Consider the following 18879-nt stretch of genomic DNA (forward strand, 5'->3'; position numbering starts at 1 on the left):
AATCTATGGTCAACATCTGCTAAAAGTTGATCACAGAACCATGCTGAAGGACTTAGAGATTCCTAGAAAGAAGATATTATTCAAAACTGCAAATAATCAAATCCGCAAAAGTCAAAGCCCCAACTGTGGAAGGAGAACTGTACTGTATTACCCAACAAACCAGGAATTTCACATCCTTCTCTGGCTGTTTATAGAAGCTTTCTGTTCAGTGACCCAACACAGCTTCTATCACGAATGGCCAGATGGGCACCTGGATGTACCCTCCATTTTTTCACAATCTATCAGAAGCCTAGAAAAACTTCCTAGTAAATTCTCCTGCTTACCCCATAGTCTTCATTCCAGCTGAAATGCCAACCACATTTCCTAGAATCTGCATCTTCCTTGCTTCTTTTCCCTTTGTTATTTCCCTTCATAGCTTATACTCAGACTGTAAGCACATTGGACATAAAACTGCTTATGTTAATGGTTTATTATACCATGTAAAACGTTTCCATGTAAAGACAAATATATCTTAATTTTCCCCACCTTTTTTCAAATTGGACCCTTCTCCAACAAATGCCTGCCCACTTTAAGATGGGAAATGGTCATTACTGGACTTGTAGCTCCAGCTCCTGCAGGACAGTAAAAAGAAGGCAGCAGATGATAAATAAGTTCCTCTCACACAGAAGAGGTACATGTAAAAAGACCCTGCTCTTGAGTCTAAATTGCTCAATTACTTTTTCCTAAGAATGGCTAGAATATAGCTGTACAACTTCTCAGTTTACAGACTCAGTAATACAACATAATCAAAAAGGACTTCCCTCTCATTTTACAATTCCATTAACTTCTACTTTCACACCCTTTTACTCTGTAGTAAGGCCCAATTGCTATATAATGCAAATTACACCGGCTTGAGATCTCAATACTTCAAGTGCCTCTACCTATACAGTACCAGCATATCTCAGTAAATAAAGCCCCTGGCAAAGAAGCTCCTTTTTCAGTCTTTTTATGCCTGTCCAGCCTCTGTCTTTTCCTCCTTGTCCTCTGTCTAGCTCATAGTTTTTTAGCAGCAAAGATACTGAGAGGTAGGTGAAGGAGGGCACTTTTAGTGTTATGCTGCCACAGCAAGTCTGCAGTAAACAATGTAACAGAACTTGAACTGGGAAAGAATGAAATTCTACTCTACATCATACTGTAGCTGTGTTTTGTTTGTGTCTGCCTACAATAGAAATGGAGCATGCTTCTGACTAGCACCATAGCTGGCTTCATTTCAGAGCCAAGTAAAAACACTGCTTTTTTTAAGTCTTTCCACCCAAACTGACTGCAGCCCTGTACAGACGGGCCCTTTGCGGCGCGCCCATGACGTGCTAGGGTTGCCTCAGGGTGGCGCGTGCACACGTCCCGCAACCCTAGCACGTGATGAGGATGTCACAGCTGTGCAGCACCATCCACACGGGGGTGCACAGCTATGACGTCCAAACAGTGCTGTGCAGCTGCGACGGCATCGGGAGTCTTTGTAGGTTTGCAGCAGCGCAAATGCGCCACAAAATGGAGCCACTTTTTAATGCTCCTTCGTTGCTGCTCAGCAGTGTCACAGTTTGGTTGCTGCGGCGCTGCTGCGGAGCAAAGAGGCACCTCCCTGGGGCCTTTTTCTGGCGGTCTGTACCCCGCCTGCATGGATTAAATGTTGACTACATGCATTTTGTCTATTTTAACCTTTTTAACATGCCTTAATATGTTTTTACTGTTTCAATTATTTTTATTTTTTTAGACCATTTACTTTTATGTTGCCCAGAGATCTTCATCATGGGGGAAGGTTTATTAATAAATAATTAAAAATAAATACATTAAAAGGCCAATCTAAGTATGTACCTGAATGAACATGCAGCAGAGTGGGTGAATGGGAGAGAACCATCCCCTTCAATACTTTTCAGTTAAGACAATTTCAGGTATGACAGACTGGTAAGGGATAACAAAGTTCCCTCAAACAATTTTAAGTAGCCGCCTATGGAATTGTCGGGAACCCTCTTCTCTCACTTCTCCAGCAAAATTTGTTTTAAAGGATATCAAAGGGATCTTGGCAAAAATCTACGAAGGCTACGTAAAATCATCCTATGCATGCTGACTGGAGAGTAAGGCACACTATGTTTAGGAAGCATACAGGACTGCAATCTTGAATGTCCAATTCTATATACATCTACTCAGAAGACAGTCCCACTGAGTTCAATAAGGTTTATTCCCAGGTAAGTGGGGTGCAGCCCCTTGTGCTCTTTAAGCACCTTCAACTTAGATATACTTATCGGTGAAGCAGGGAAAATAGTAAAAACAAAACCTACAAATTTTGTAGTGGATAAAAAGAATGTTATTCACATAGAAAAACAGTCTCATAAAGTCACATTACAAAGAATACCAAGTTCTCTCTTGCAACACCAAAAATGTCAGACAAGGTCTTGTTTAGTAGAGAACCATTGAAATTAACAGGAAAAAGTAAATCCTGACTAACTTAAGCCTCATCGATTTAAAGTGGTCTATTTTAAGCATGAAGAAAGTTGAGCTTTGGCCCACCGAACAACAGTATTACACAGGAATGATGTTATAGCTTGGCAGACCAACAAACAGCTTCATTTATATATCACCTAAGCAGTGTCTAAGCGGTTTACAACTGTAAGCTAATAGTCCCCAACAATTTGGGTACTCATTTTAGCAACCTCGGAAAGATGCAAGCCTGAATCAAGCTTGAGCCCTTTTGCTGGTATTGAACTCACAACCTTGTGGTTTTAATTGAGTGGCTGCAGTACAGGTATTTAACCACTGTGCCACCAGGGCTCCTCCTCATAAGTCTTCATCCTGTATATTCTGAACAAGTAAAACATTGTTGTTGCTGGATTGACATATATATGTCATGGGTATGTGAGAATGTCTTCAAATTCAAACATGACACATATATGTCTGTCCCTGGCTTTCACTTCACAAAAAGGCTTCTGAGGAAGTACTGTAGATGGAAGTCTATGAAAGCTCATGCTGTCAACTTCTTTCAGTTAGTCTCAAACGTGCTACAGGACCTCTCTACAGACCAATTCTACAGACTAACACGGCTATATCTTTGAATTGTTGTGGTTGTGTGCTTTTAAGTAATTTCAGTCTTATGGCAACCCTAAAGCAAACCTATCATGGTGGTGTTCAGAAGGTTTGCCACTGTCTTCCCGAGGCTAAGTGAGTATGACCTGCCCAAGGTCACCCAGTGGGTTTTTACACTTGAGTGGGGAATGGAAACCTGATCTCCAGTCATAGTCCAACACTCAAACCGATATGCCATGCTGGCTATCTCTATTTAAAAGCATTTTAACCATTCCAAAAGAGAATATGCCTCAGCTTTTTCTTCCCCTGTGATCTTCAAAATGCATCCCCTAAAAAAAAGTTGGGGGGTGGGAAGGAAAGAGGACTCCTCTCTCCTATATAATATTTCTGGCTTCCTTCCATGTTTTCATATGCTACTAGTAGGTAGCAAGTGATATTGCATTAGACTGCTGTTTTGAGGACATTAACCCTCATTCACCAAGACTCAGGAGTCACAGATTGGGGGGAACAAATCTACAGAGAACTAGACCTTCTCTGCAGCAAGAGGGAATTCTCTGTAGTGAGACATCTCTATGTAATACCATACCCTCAGAAGGCCTGACTGGCACCAAAATTGGTTTCATTTCAGCACCAAGTCAAAAACTGGGATTTTATTAATTCAAGGCTAATTGATGTTACTCAGGCTGCACATATGCTATGGCTGCACTATTTTATTTTATTTTATTTTACAGTCCGCCCCGCACTCTCAGATCGGGCGGAAAACATCTGCTAAGAGTTCCGAAGGCTAGATATACTTCATCTTCACAAAGGGCATTTTCCATCTTGGCCCCACAGATTTGGAACTCCTTGCCCGACGAGCTCCGCTCTGTCACCTCTCTAGATGTGTTCAGGAGAAATTTGAAGATCTTTCTTTTCCGTCAAGCTTTTCCCCATGTGCCTTAATACTATCCCTTCTCCCTTCTCGCATATTGTTCGATCCACCTACTTTGTTGTATGGTTTTATTGGTATGGTTTTAATGGTTGTAATATAATGGCTTTTAGAGTATTTTGTATAGCCTTTAATTGGTTACGGGTAGTTTGTTACACTGTTGGGGATATATGTTGTTGTAATTGTATCATTTTATGTTGTAAACCGCTATGATCTATGTAGGAATAGCAGTATATAAATAAATTTTCATTCATTCATTCATTGGTTTTAAATTGTCAGGTTTTTAATCGATAATCGATTTAACATATTTTTAACCTTCTAAAATTATTTTCGTTGTTCATTGTTTTAAATTCATTTTATTGCAAGCCAATCTGAGATCTCTGGGTAGAGGGTGAGAGATATATATTTTTAACAAATAAATAACAGACACGCGACACAGGCACTCTGCCACTTTAAAACTTGTAAGCCAATTCTCACAATTTCATTTGCCACAGACATTTTTTTTCCTGTGGAAGAAGAAAACACTTGCCCAACTAACACTAGTCCAACTTGTTTGTTTAAAAACTGGGCAAAAGGATTTTCAGCAAAGGCTATTCTTCTGTCATATCCATTGTTTCAACTGGGTGAGATTCTCACAGCTTTAGTAGATTCCTCCCAGCCTTTTCTCAAGAACTTCAAGGAGAAAAAACAACAACTTACAAGCTCTCTAGACTGACCTATGTCCATTTATACATTTATATTTCCAATACAGTGGTACCCCGGGATACGAAATACCCACGTTACGAAATTTCCGGGATACGAAAAAATCCCATAGGAAATAACTGTTCCGGGTTACGAAGGTTATTTCGGGTTATGAAGAAAATTTTGGTGCTTTTCGGCGCTATTTCACACGAAATCGCGGCTTTTCCCCATTAGCGCCTATGGGTTTTCGGCTTGCGAAGGCTTTTCGGGTTACGAAAGCGGCAGCGGAACGAATTAATTTCGTAACCCGAGGTACCACTGTATACTTCCATGGTCAAAAAATAAAGCACCGCGTATTGTTTGCTTACATCTCCTTCCAAGATGTAAGTTAAAACCAACTCAGTACCTGGCTGAGCCTGATTTTAACGTCTGCTGCTCCCTCCCACCTTCCATCCTTAAGAATGTAATTGGATGCAAGCTGCCATGGTTTGAATACCAGCCACTTTCTTTTCCTCCTCCCCCTGCCCACCATATCCAGCTTTGCTTGGTTTATCATCTAACCCAATAAACAATTCTGAAGAACTCTGAAAGGCAGCACAGTGTCCTGTGATGTTTGTGTTGGATTTTGAAAAATTATGCATGTATGGATTTTAGCATTTTTTCTGAAACTCCTTTCAACCCTAGGCAACATAAGCCAACAGTGGGAATTGCCAGGAATAATCCAATATCTGGAGGGCTTCACACTGCCAACCTCTGATCCAAATACTAGGTGCTGGGATCCTTGGAAGCATCCCATAGCCATCTAGCTGGCCACTGGTGGATCCAAGACTATATGCAGCTTCAGTCTTATCCAGCAGAGGGACAGACAAGTACAAATTGAGTCTTCCTTATCCGAAATATACGGGGTCAGAAGTGCTTCGGATTTTGCAGTGTTTTTCTGATTTTTGGAATATTTGCATATACACAGTAAGATATCTTGAAGATGGGACCCAAATCTAAATAAAGGAAATTTATTTCATATACACCTTATAATACAGCCTGATGGTAATTTTATATACAATATTTATACAGTGTTGTGGATGAAACATTGTGTACACTGAACCATCAAAAAGCAAAGGTGTTGCTACCCCTATTTGGATTTTTGAATATTTAAATGAAATTCTGGAATTCCGGAGAAGGGAAGAGTCAACCTGTAGCTTCTGGTCTGATGTCAACTTTCCCAAACCTGACACCCTTCAGTTGCACTGGACTATAAGTCCCATCTCAGTTGGCTATGAGATTCTAGGAATTATAGTCTGACAAGGCACTTCACTGACAAAAATTGCCTAAGACCATATAGTGAACTCATGGCTGTGGTACAATTTTAATCTGGGACTTCCTGGCTAATCCTTTTAGGCCCAACACTACCTACCTCTCAGGTGAAAACAGTAGTCATTCCAGAGAGTCATAAAGTGAGAGCTCTTATGACACCTGCTTGTAGCACTATCACCATTTCCTGAAATGTCCTCTCCAGAACATCATGTGGATAAATACAAGAAACCCTGGCCTGGCAGGATTTTCTCCAGCTAATGAAGCAAAGAAAAGAGGAAGCATTATGCACCTCCACCCTATTATTAGCCTGCTCCTTGCATTGCTCCTTGAAGGTAATACTTGCTTCTTTTGCTGTGTGGCAGGAAGTGAACAAGGAACAAAGAGCAAGAGGCACAACCTCTCAGGGAAGGTGATTAGGAAAGGACCTTTCTGGGTGAAATGGCAAGTCTCAAGAACATAAATGCTCTCCTGAACAAACCTCTGTTCATCAAATTCCAATCAAAGGGAGGGCTGGTTTAAAAACATAGCCCATGTTCATGCCACATCTCCTGCTCTAAACAGAGCAATTCCAGATCCATATGGTAGAGAGGCTTCACAATTTTGGCACAGGGGACTTACACATGCATTGCTGAACATAACAAGTACATGTTTACATAGTCCTTCAATTCCAAGTTTTTGCACATTCAGTAAAATACAAGCATGTGCACTCAACACCTGACCCTGCATGCCAGTGGATGTGTGATTTCCTATTCTTGAGATACCATCTGTGACCAAGCCTTGTCTCAGGAGAAGGGGTTCAGATAATTAGATGAACAGAGTTATATTCTTGGATTTTAGAAGACCTGGGTTCAAAAGAAAAACAAAACACTGGCCACAAACTCACCGAATAGCCTTGGGAGAGAAGTCACACTCTCACAGCCTCAGCTCCTGAACAATGTAATAAAAACAGTAACATTTAGTATTTATGCAGAACACTTTTTAACATTTCTTTTAACCTTCCCAAAAGCAACATCAGGGAGTCTAGTTTAAATTGTATTCTTGTATTCCAGGAGGGCCTAACAATAGCTTGCCCAATGCCTCCCAGTGATTTGTAATATTTTGCCTTCATATCCTGCCTTTTCTCAAGTGGTTGTGAAATTCAAGTGAGCACATAAGTGGGGGATGCTTCCAGGTACCCATTCTGACGCAAATCTGGCCACCCCCAGCAAAGTTACCGGATATGAGCAGTCAATACTGTGTCCTGGGAGAGATGGCATTTGAATCTGATGCTTCCTGAGTAACAGGATAACTGTGCCTCTCCCACAACCTGGCACCCACCTGATGTCTTAGGACTACAATTCCCACCAATCTCTAGTCATTGGTTATGCTGTCAGAAGGTTGATGGGAGTTGTAATCCAACAAGTCTGACAACTTCCACATTGAGTGGAAGTCTATTTTAATCACTACACCTACCAAAACAAATGGCAGCAGTGTGCTCAACCATTTCAGAGGATTACTGGAAGAATATGCAATGAAGGGGGAAAGCACAAGGCCATATAAACTCTTACACAACAGTAATGAAAAGCCACACCACTTTGCCTAGGGGGAACTGCCTCCACACAGCACAGCTTGAGAAGGACAGTACCACACAGATCTGAACTATTCCAAGTAAAATGCACTGAAGAAGTGAAGGCAACACTTAACTTGGCTTACAGCTTTCAGAAGAGATTTGTAGGGATCCCACTGCTGAGGAGCAATACAAACATTTGCCCCTATGCATTTTGTTCCTATTAGTTCCTATGCATTTCGACACTTTCTATTCTGGTGCAAAACCGGTTCCAATTTTTTTTTAAAGAAAAATCTGGATTTTAGGAATTTAAAATATTTTCCCATCCCTTCTTTTGAAGCACACACCTATGTTCTCTAGAGTTGTCCCAGTTTTCTTCCATTACAGAAATGCCCACATTCAGCTATGCAGGCAAAAGCAGTAAGCTATCTCTTCCTACCACAATTACTCTCTTCTAAAGTAAATGAGGACCTGAAAGAAGCCCAGGCAATGAGTGTTTAGCACAACTTTCCCTACAAACTACCCTCCCTTACAGAACAAAACTACACAACTTCCAGGAAATGTGCAACTAACCCTTTTTCTTTTTAAAAGCCAGTCCCTATTGCTCCATGCTGTACAGTCCCCTTATCCCAACCCTAGTGACTGGAATCCTTTACTCTAAAGGGAAATCACCCAGCTAACAACAGCCAGGTTTTTCACTATAAAAATCCAAAAAAAGAAAACTTGAGATTCTGGATAAGTGGCTCACTATGAAACCTAACAGAAATCAAGATGCTTAAGGAATTGCTAGGTTTTTCTGTTCTGGTTTTTTGGCTTTCTTCTGGGTACTAATGGGACTAACATATGTTGAGGGTCAAATAAACAGGGACCAACGGAAAACCCAAGAAAACTAAATAGAAACCAAAACTGTAACCAAAATAAAACAAACTCCTCACACCAAAATTGAAGATCCAACAAGAGACAATACAAAAGAGGTCACTTGCGCATGGCGGAGGGGAGGATTTGGAAATAGTTGGGCTTATTTACCAACTATATCTATACAAGGTACTGGAACCTAAGATCCAGACCTTTCCACCCAGAAAAAAAGGTGGCTCTAAAATAATGCGGCAAAGGCAAACTCTGGGAAGCAAGGCCAGGCCTGAACTATTTGGGCCAGGAGACCTCCTCAAATCCAGAAATGCCAAGATCTTGCCCTCTCTCCCTTTCATAAAAGATATACACAGTGGTCCTCCTTTTACTAGATATGTCCTACATTTCAGCCAAAGGACAAAGGCCAAAAAGTCCTCCATTTTGAGAGGCGCTAATTTATATCTGTTGGGAGGGTTCTGAACTTTTCTTTGGTCATGCCCTCCTTTTTTTCCCTGTAAGGCCCTCCATTTTGTGGTGCCAGGTCCTCCTTTGCATTGAGGACATCTGGTCACCCTATGGCCAGAGAGAAGATCACTTGCGGGGAGGGGGCTGGGAGATAGTTGGGAGGGGAAAATATATGGGGCAAGTATATGGGCTTATGCGGGGGGGGGGGGGGGGGGTTTTGGGGGGGGGGGGATATGGGGGGAAGTATATGGGTTTCTGTGGGGGGAAATATGGGGGTATATACAGGCGTTGATGCAGAGGGGGAAATAGATGGGCTTATTTACCGACTGCATCTGTACAAAGCCCTGGAAGCTAAGATCAAGATCTATCAAGAGAGTCTAGAAGGCACAGAGTTGGGGGGAGCACATGGGCGCAAAAGGCCAGATGCCTTCCCCGCTGCCTTCCTCTCTTCCCAATCCCCGCCAGGAATGGCCGCCTGCTTGGCTGGCAGAGCAGAGGGGCCCTGGCCTGCCGGGTCCTCCAAGGACACGTGTCCCAGCCCCAGAGCAGAGGAGAGGAGAGAGAGAGCGGAGCCAGGCCCATGCGGTGGCGGAGGAGCTGGCCGGGCCGGATGGCGCCCTTGCAGCCGCGGGGAGGGGAGGCGGCTGGGCCGGGGAAAGCCAAGCGGATCCCTCCCTCCCTCCCTTTGGCCAGGCCTCCGCCCCGGATCCTACCCGGTTTCAGCCGCGAGCACGTGGGGCCTGATCGCAGACGCCGATCCCGAGGACCGGCGCAGAGAATGGAAGGAAGGAAGGAAGGAAGGAAGGGAGGAGGAAGAGGGAGGCGGAGCCCGGCGAGGGCCAGCCCAGCTCGGCCGAGGCCTAGGGCGAGGCAGGCAGGAGCCCAACACGTGGGGGAAGGAGGAGAAGAGGCTGGGGAAAGGCCGCCTGGCTTGGGGCCTAAAGGGAAGCAGGAAAGAGGGCACCTCTGGCCCGGGCTTTTACGCGCGGGATCCAAGGCGAAGGACTGCGGGGACCCTCGGGGCTTCCAGTTTTGCAGACCTAGGGAGGAAAGAGGGCCAGGAAAAGAAACCCCTGCCCCGGGTCCTTTGGGAGGGAGGCCACTTGGAAAGAGAGGCCCTGGGAAGAGGTTTTGGCCTCTCCAGGGAAGAAGGAGCAGCGGACAAGGAGAGATTGGAAGCCATACTGAAGAAAGGATCCGGTTTGGCACCGCTTTTAACTGCCATGGCTCCATGCTATGGGATTCTGGGAGGGGCCCAGCAAATGATGAGGATGATGGGATCTCCACTTAGAATCATAGAATCGTAGAGTTGGAGGAGACCACTAGGGCCATCCAGTCCAACCCCATTCTGCCATGCAGGAAATCCCAATCAAAGCATCCCCAACAGATGGCCATCCAGCCTCTGCTTGAAGACCTCCAAGGAAGGAGACTCCACCACACTCCGAGGAAGGAGTTTGTTCCACTGTCGAACAGCCCTTTCTGTCAGGAATTTCCTCTGAATGTTGAGGAGGAATCTCTTTTCCTGCAGTTTGCATCCATTGCTCCGGGTCCTGTTCTCTGGAGCAGCAGAAAACAAGCTTGCTCCCTCTTCAATATGACATCCTTTCAAATATTTAAACAGGGCGATCATATCACCTCTTAACCTTCTCTTCTCCAGGCTAAACATCCCCAGCTCCCTGAGTCGTTCCTCATACAACATGGTTTCCAGACCCTTCACCATTTTAGTTGCTCTCCCTTGGACACGCTCCAGTTTCTCAATGTCCTTTTTGAATTGTGGTGCCCAGAACTGGACACAATATTCCAGGTGGGGCCTGACCAGAGCAGAATACAGTGGCACTATGACTTCCCTTGATCTAGACGCAGCCTAAAATTGCATTGGCCTTTTTACCTGCCACATCACACTGTTGACTCATGTTCAACTTGTGGTCTACTTGGACTCCTAGATCCCTTTCACATGTAGTTTCATTCAGCTAGGTGTCCCCCATCCTATATCTGTGCATTTTATTTTTCTGCCCTAAGTGCAGTACCTTACATTTCTCTGTGTTGAATTTCATTTTGTTAGCTTTGGCCCAGCTTTCTAGTCTATTCAGGTCATTTTGAATCTTGATCCTGTCCTCTGGGGTATTAGCTCCTAATTTGGTGTCATCTGCAAATTTGATAAGTATGCTCCCAATTCTGTCATCCAAGTTATTGATAAAGATGTTGAATAACACTGGCCCCAGGACAGAGCCCTGTGGGACCCCACTGGTCACTTCTCTCCAGGATGAAAAGGAGCCATGAGAGACCCTGAGGGTTGGTTTTGGGCCTCTCCAAACTGTGGGCACTTTGTGGTGCAGGGGAACAATCACCCCCAGAGGAGATTTGTGAGTTTATATATAGACATTTTAATTGTTTGAATTTTATAATAACTAAAGGTTTTATCTGTGAGCCACCTTGGGTCCCTCCAGGGAGAAAGGTGGGATACAAATTAAATAAATAACAATACTGTACAGACTAACACCACCATATCTTTTGTTCGTCTGTTTTTATCCTCAACAGAAGGCCTCCCAAGGGGAAATTTGAAGCTGCATTGGAGAAAGGATCAGGTTTCGCACCGCTTTAACTGCCATGGCTACATACTATGGCATTCTGGGAAATGTAGTTTTGTGAAATAAGTATTTAGCCACCTGTCTCGGTTGCCACAAGAAACATGGGATGCAGCCATGACAGTCAAAGCAGTGTCAACCTGGATTATTCTTCCAGTATGGCTGCAAATTTTCCCCTTGGGAGGCTTTTTCCCCTGCACCAGACAGCGTGCCCAATCTGGAGAGGCCAAGATCTCCTCCCAGGGTGGCTCCTTCCAAGTGGAGGACCTACAATTTTTTGGAGGCCCCCCTCCTAGAATTCCATAGTATGGAGCCAGGGCAGTTAAAGCGGTGTAACTTATGGCAACCCAAAGACTTATGGAAAAGCTACCACAGGGTTTTCTTGGCATACTTTGTTCATAAGAGGTTTGCCATTGCCTTTAAATGATTGTAATTATGATGTATCATCCATTTGATACTGGCTGTTATCCCGCCTCAATCCATGGGGAGAGGCAGGAAAATATAAATAAAAATTTTATATTATTATTATTATTATTATTATCATCATCCTGAGGCTGAGAGCATGTGACTTGCCCTAGGTCACCCAGTGGGTTTCCATGGCCAAGTAGGGAATCAAACTCTGGTCTCCAGAGTCACAGTCCAACACTCAAACCACTATGCCATGCTGGCTGTCCTAAGGGTAATGCTGCAATCTGAAGAGATGCCACCTTTTGTAAATGTGCCTCTCTGGCAGAAAGCCCTGCCCTGCCCTTCCTTGCAAGGCAGGTATATAGTCCAGCCTTCCAGGTCCAGAGAAGGCCCACAGACATGCATGTCAGGCAGGAAGATCCAGAGTCCAAACAGCAGCACACATCCTATAAGTAGTTCCCAGACAGAGTAGGCCCACTCAGTACATGGAAACTACATACATGTTGATTCCCCAAACAGCCACTGATTCAATGTGTCTGCTTTGGAAGGTACAACTCAGGCCAAACAGCACAGCATCCATCGCAGCGGATTGGCTTGTGCTGATATACAAGGTTCTGCTAGATCAGTGCTATTCAAAGTGATGGTCCTTCCCTGGTCACTGAGCTGTTGGATGCCAGTTACTGGCAAGTTTCCTGGGGAAGGTGGACAACTGGGGCCAATGGCCACACATAGAGCGCTTGTTGGTGGTGTGTGCCTTCAAGTCATTTCCAACTTACAGGAACCCTAAGGCTAACCTATCACATGGTTTTCTTGGCAAATTTCTTCAGAGCAGGTTTGCCACTGCCATCCTCTAAGGATGAAAAAGTGTGACTTACTCAAGGTCACCCAGTGAGTTTTTATGTTCAAGGAAGAAACAAAATTCTGATCTCCAGAGTTATAGTTCAGTACTCAAACCACTACACTGCACTGGCTCTCGAAAATACTTTCTTGTTGTGTGCCTTCAAGTTGTTTCCAAATTATGGTGACCCTAAGACCTATCATGGGATTTTCTTGGCAAGCTTTGTTCAGAGGAGATTTGCCAGTGCCTTCCCCTGAGGCTGAAAGCATGTGACTTGCCCAACACTCAAACTAACCACACTGGCCAGCCCCTGGCACAATGGAAGAAAGTACTTGCTAGTCCCCTACATTAGAGAGCCTGTGAAGCACTGCACTAGATTCTTCCTCTGCCCTCCCTTCTTATGCACAGCACACTCATCATATACTTTCACCTTAAAGAATGCATGGCAGGTTGCAGTTCTAATTTGCAAGCAGGATAGCTTCATGAACTCCCATGGGTTAGAATCTGAAAGACCAAGGTGAGATACTAATGCACTCTAAGCTAAAGCACAATAGAGCTGGGAATCATAATGGCCCTACAGATGTTGCTGTATTGTTATTCCCAGCATTCCTCACCAGTGGTAATCTGGCTGCTGGGAGTTGTAATCCAACAAATCTAGAGGGTTGAAAAATTCCCACCTCTAACTCCCAATCAGAGCAGACCAAGAGAAAAGTAGTATCGGATCAATTCAAGGCCAGCATTCTGCTTACATGGTGGCCAGTGAAACCCATTACATTTTAAATTAATAGGAACTTGCTGAATTAACATTTATTTAAGTTCCATTGGGTCAGTGGTTCGATTTTACCTAGAACTAAAAAGCTTAGGCAGAGAGGAGAGTTAAGAATTAAATATACTGTTAGTTACTTTGGGACTTACTCCCAAGTACCTTTGTACAGGACTAGGACACACAAAGCTTGTTGCAACAGTAGCCACAGACAGACATTCTTGTGGGGCAGGGGCGTTTTAGAGAAGTGGCAGTATTATTGCGTAACATGACTGATCCTCTCAGTAAAAGATCCTGTTTGGTGACATTCAATCCCATCCATAAACAATAGGAGAGTGGGATAAAATTATGTGGCACCTTAAAGGCTAGCAGATTTTATTTAGCTTAGGATTTTGTGGGCTCCAGCCCACTTCATCAGAGGCACAAAAGTGTATGCCTAATAAAACATGTTAGTCGTCTAGGTGCCACAGGTCTCCTCATTGGCTTTGATGCAACAGCGTAGCACCACTCCCTCATCTTTCAGAAATCTTTTTTAAAAAAATAATTGATTTCTGAATATACACACAAGAAAGGAGAAAGGAACCTTTGGATGCATATCCAAGGAGAGTTAGAATAAATAAATAATAATAAATAAAACTTTTATTTTTATCCCGCTTTTCTGTGACGAGACAATCAAAGAGGCTCACAACATATTAAAATATCCACATTTACAACATTATGTCCCAAATTCCCCCCTTAAAACATGATTAAACATGTTACAAGAGAGAGACTGGAACGGAATGAATTATCCCCCACCATACTTTCATGTCTTCAGTTCACATTCACAAACAGAATAGATTTTAATCCACATTATTTTAGAGCATGCACGCACACACAAAACAAAACTAAATTCTGAATTAAACCATCTAAATATAGGACAGGGAATCCAAGGACACACCTACACTTGTAACTGCCAGAGAAAAGTGTTTGTGAGAAGTAAGTGGCTCTATAGCTCATTACTGAAGGTGTCTGTGCAATTTTTTTGTGTTGGGGCTTGTTCTCAGAATTATATTCCAGAGATGAATGAGCAAGGGAGGAATTATATTTGGGAAGCTTGAGAGCCAGCTTTGGGGAAAAAACAAGTATAGCATACAGTATATCTTTTTTTTTGGGGGGGGGGGGGAAGAGAGACTGGATCAGATTCTAAAAGAAGTCTGAAAAAAGCTAGCAGGAAAGGTACATAAAGAAGAAACTGTGGAATGAAATAAAAAAATCTGGAAAATACAAAAATACTTGAAAAAATTATAGCAATCTGAAGATATAATAGCAAGAGGCGGCAGGAAGAGGCTTACAGTAAATGTTGGTGTTTTTACTTTGCTGTGGAATAATGCTCTTTTTCATAGACAATGACTGAGAAATGAACCTGGTTACACAACTGTTGCTGTATGCCTTCAAGTAGTTTCCAACTTAGGGTGATCCTATCATGAGGTTTTCCAGACAAGATTTGTTTAGAGGAGGGTTGCCTTTGCTATAAGAATCCATGGCAGAGTGGGGATTCGAACCCTGGTCTCCAGAGTCCAATGTTCAAACCACTTACCAAGCTGGTTCCCTACAGAATTGCAGACTCTTTATAAGCTAGCTATTCTGTGCACATGTGTATGTGTCTTCAAGTTGCCTGTCGACTAATGGCAACCCCATGAATTCCATAGGGTTTTCGTAGGCAAGAAATATTCAGAGGTGGTTTTGCCATTTCCTTCCTCTGACATATAATCTACATCGCCTGGTATTCATTGGCAGTCTCCCATATGAGTATTAACCAGGGTAGACCCTGCTTAGGCTCCATGATCAGATGGGATCTGATGCTTTTAATGTACACAGTGGGTCCTTGGTATACGCGGGGATCCGTTCCAGACCCCCGCGTATACCAAAATCCGCGTATGCTTAAGTCCCTATTGTCCCCAATGGCGGCGCGCGTGCATGCCTCCTTGCCGCCACCGGTAACAGCGACTTGGAGGCGGCGGCGGCGACGAGCAAGGTGAGTGGGGAAAGGGAAGAAGGGAGGCAGGGAGGGAGGGAAGGAGGGAGGTAGGAAGGGAGAGAAGGAAAGGGGAGGGTAAGCCTGGGCCTTTTGTCCCCAATGGTGGCGAGCCTGCACGTGCGCCGCCATTGGGGACAACTTCCGGGTTTGCCTTCCGCGGATGCTCAAATCTGCGTATAAGAAGGGCCGACTGTATTTAAGACCATTATACTTGTTATTCTGTGCCCTATAGAAATTGAGTCAAATGTTACCAAATAGTGTGAATATGGCTGATATGACAAACTGCAGGTTCAGACACCCTGCAGTTTTTATGAGAATGTAGCAAAGGCACCCTAGATAATGTTTCTAAGATTCTGGGTTATATAGATAAACAGGGAGGAGACCTGAATGAGGTCTACAGAAATAATGAATGGGGGAATAGTTAAACCCATTGAGACTACAATTTGGGGTAGTCACTGGTCTTATGACTGAAACACATTGAACAGAATAGAAGCCAGCTATCACTTTACAGATGTTGGTTTGCTGCTACAGTTCTCAGAGGGGCTCAAACTCTTTAATACTTGTTTGGCTCCACAAATAATCCTGGAGGCATAAGATTTCTTGCACTTGCAGACATGATGCAGAAGAGGGAACTGGCTGTACAAAATGGCCATGGTGCCACATCAAAGGGATTTAGGGGTTGAGATTCAAGCTCGGTATTATAATGTGACCATTGCTTCACCGCTGTTCACAGCACTTGCCTATTGAAAATGCATAATTGGAATTTGGGCCATACCGATGCTATTGAAAGACAATTTACGCTTATGTGGCCAGTCTTCTTCAATGGTTGTACACTTGAAGGATTCAATAACCTGCCTTTTATAGATTAGTAACTTATTAAAGAGCTGATAGCACAGAGAACAGAAGGAACAAATATTCTGTTCTCAAAGGATGAAAATAATGGTCTCCTTGAAAGATCTGTAGTTGGACAAATTCTTTCTAACTTGCTCACAAATGACCTGGTGCTAAGGGCAAGCAATAAGGTGGCCAACTTTGAAGATGACACCAAACAAGTTTAGGTGGCTAGAACAAAATGGATTGTGGAAGGTTCCCGACGAATCCTCCAGATTGGGGAACGGGCTTCCAAATGGAAAATCTGGTTCCATGTAAACAAATGTGAAGTTATGCACATTAAGTGGGGGGGGAAACAAACTGGGAGTTGTGGCTGATTGCTTTCTATGTCAGCCTAGTCAATGCTGCTCAAAAGAAAATTCAACATTTGTCATATTTAGAAAAGGAACTGAAAATAAATGGCCAATATCATATTGCTCTTGTACAAAGACATGGTGTGGCCACACAGGAAATATGATGTCCTGGTCAGTGCACCTCCAAAAGGAGGCTGAAAAGGGCAACAAAAACAGACAAGGAGCAGAATGGCCGGCTTAGAGGGGGAAAGGCAAGTACTGTCAAACGAAACATGATGTAACTATGTAAACTTATGCATGCTGTGGAAACAGTGGATACATTTGAGGGTCAATGCTCTGTCAATACCTACACAGGCTAGAAAAGGTTTCCATCATGTTCTGGATTCTCTCCTGAAGAAAACAAGGCATGACTCAGAAGCAGCCCATGACAAGAGCATATTTGCTGGCAAAGCTCAGTCCTAAAATAGACGAACAGGGCAGGGAAATATAGAAAACAAATGTGCTGTGCATTGGAGACACGGCTACTTCAAACAGCTTTGCACTGGAGTTAAAGGGGAGGGGGTCTCTTCTGTGGTTCTAGCTCCAAATGTACAGAGGAATGGGTTATTTGGAAGGAGCATCCAGAGGACACATAAAGCTTGATATCTGTGGAATCGGGGGTCCACTCAATTTGCCTATTTATTTAAAGGTTGGCTGGTGGGGCGATTGGTGGCTGTGAACCCCAACACCTTCTGCGTTTGCTGAGAAACTAGCAAGACGCTGAATTGATTGGCGACTATGAACTCAAAAAGCCTTCTGCATATGCTCAGAAACTAGCGAGGCACTGGTTGATAGTGACTATAAGAACCAGGCCTTCTGCATATGCTCAGGAACTACTAGGGTGACAGATTAATGGCTATGGACCCCAAATCCTTCTAGACCAGTGTCTTCCCAAGTCCAGGTGTTTTGGACTTCAGATCCCAGAAGCCACAGCCATTTTGGCCGGTGGTCTGGGATTCTGGGAGCTGAAGTCCAAAGCCCCTGAAGGCCAAGTCTGGCCTTCTAGACTGACCGGTGACAAGGCTTTCGGCATCTGCTCAGAAACTAGGGAGGCGGCGCCGGATTGACTGCCTGGTCATGACCCCCGGCCTTCTGCACATGCTCAGAAACTCATGAGGCCTAGATTGATTGGTGACTATGAGCCCCAAGGCCTTCTGCACATGCTCAGAGGCTATGAGGGGGACAGACTGATTAATGTCTGTGGCCTTCTGACTGGAGACTAGGATCCCCAAGGCCTTCTGCACATGCTCAGACACTACTAAGGACTCGGCTGCTGCCGCCGCCCGCCCAGCCCAGCCCAGCCCAGCCTGGAGGAGAAACAGGGAGGGAGGGAGGAAGCCAGGCCCGGCGCCCGGCTGCTGTTGCTGGGCCCACGTGGCGCGGAGGCCTTGAGGCGCCGGCGCCCGGCCGAGGAGGAGCGAGGGGAGGCGGCAGCAATGGCGCCGGAGGGAGGGCGCGAGGGGGAAGAAGAAGAAGAAGAAGAAGAAGGGCCTTATCTTCGCAGGGAGCGGCAGAGGCCACGCCCCTCGCGGCCCTCGCTCCCTGCCTCCCTCTCCCTCGGGAAGGAAGGGCCCCAACGGCTTACCTTGGCTCTCCTTGGCCTTCAGTCCGGGGAGCGGGGCCCGACGCAGCCGCAGCGCAGCAGCCCAGCAGACGAACATTTCCGGAGCCGCTCCGAAAGGGAGGGGCGGGGCCACGAGGAGGAGGAGCAGAGAGAGAGAGAGAGTCACGGGGCGGAGGGGGCGGGGCTTGGCCGAAGCCGCTCCGGAGATTGAAAGGCCACCTTAGTCACGTGGCCTTTTTCGCCATGCTTTGGGCGAGAGGAGGAAGAGGAGGAGACATCGCTGAGGGGAAAGAAGAATAGGAGCGCGCGCTCTCTCCCTCCCCCCACGGTCACGTGGCTGACCCCTCCATTGGAAAGTCCCCGGATGTGTGCCTATATGTGTGTGTAGTGTCGGACCAAAGTGTTCTCCTCGGCCCCTGCGATCTCGACCACGAGGCCACGCTGTCACGTGACACGCGCCTCCTCACGGTGGAACTACTTCCGGTTCCGGTCTGGAGAAATTAAATAAATAAATATGTGAATAAAGGAGTGTGCCTCCCTTTCCTTCCCTTTCCTGCCGCTCTTTCTGCCGGTTGTGGCGCATCATGGCCCGCGAGGGAGGGAGGGAGAAAGGCATACCAAGATTATAGCATTAGTATTATATT

General features: G+C 44.9%; 1 protein-coding gene across 13 annotated transcripts in view; it reads right to left on the reverse strand.

Annotated features, from left to right (window-relative positions):
- Positions 1-18369, reverse strand: part of EIF4G1 (eukaryotic translation initiation factor 4 gamma 1) — a 102404-nt gene extending 84035 nt beyond the window's left edge. For 9 of the 13 annotated variants that reach the window (XM_042459809.1, XM_042459807.1, XM_042459805.1 and 6 more), the window contains exons 1-3: positions 18257-18369; positions 6861-6904; positions 526-611 (exon numbers count right to left, since the gene is read on the reverse strand). The gene's annotated coding sequence lies outside the window, so the exon portion shown is untranslated. Of the gene's footprint in view, positions 1-525; positions 612-6860; positions 6905-9550; positions 9569-18256 lie in introns of those variants that run through there. The other 4 variants (XM_042459803.1, XM_042459800.1, XM_042459799.1 and 1 more) reach the window with 3 other exon arrangements.
- Positions 18370-18879: the final 510 nt, after the last annotated feature.

This window comes from Sceloporus undulatus, chromosome 3, assembly GCF_019175285.1.
Source record: "Sceloporus undulatus isolate JIND9_A2432 ecotype Alabama chromosome 3, SceUnd_v1.1, whole genome shotgun sequence".
In the NCBI taxonomy this organism is placed as follows: Eukaryota; Metazoa; Chordata; class Lepidosauria; order Squamata; family Phrynosomatidae; genus Sceloporus; species Sceloporus undulatus.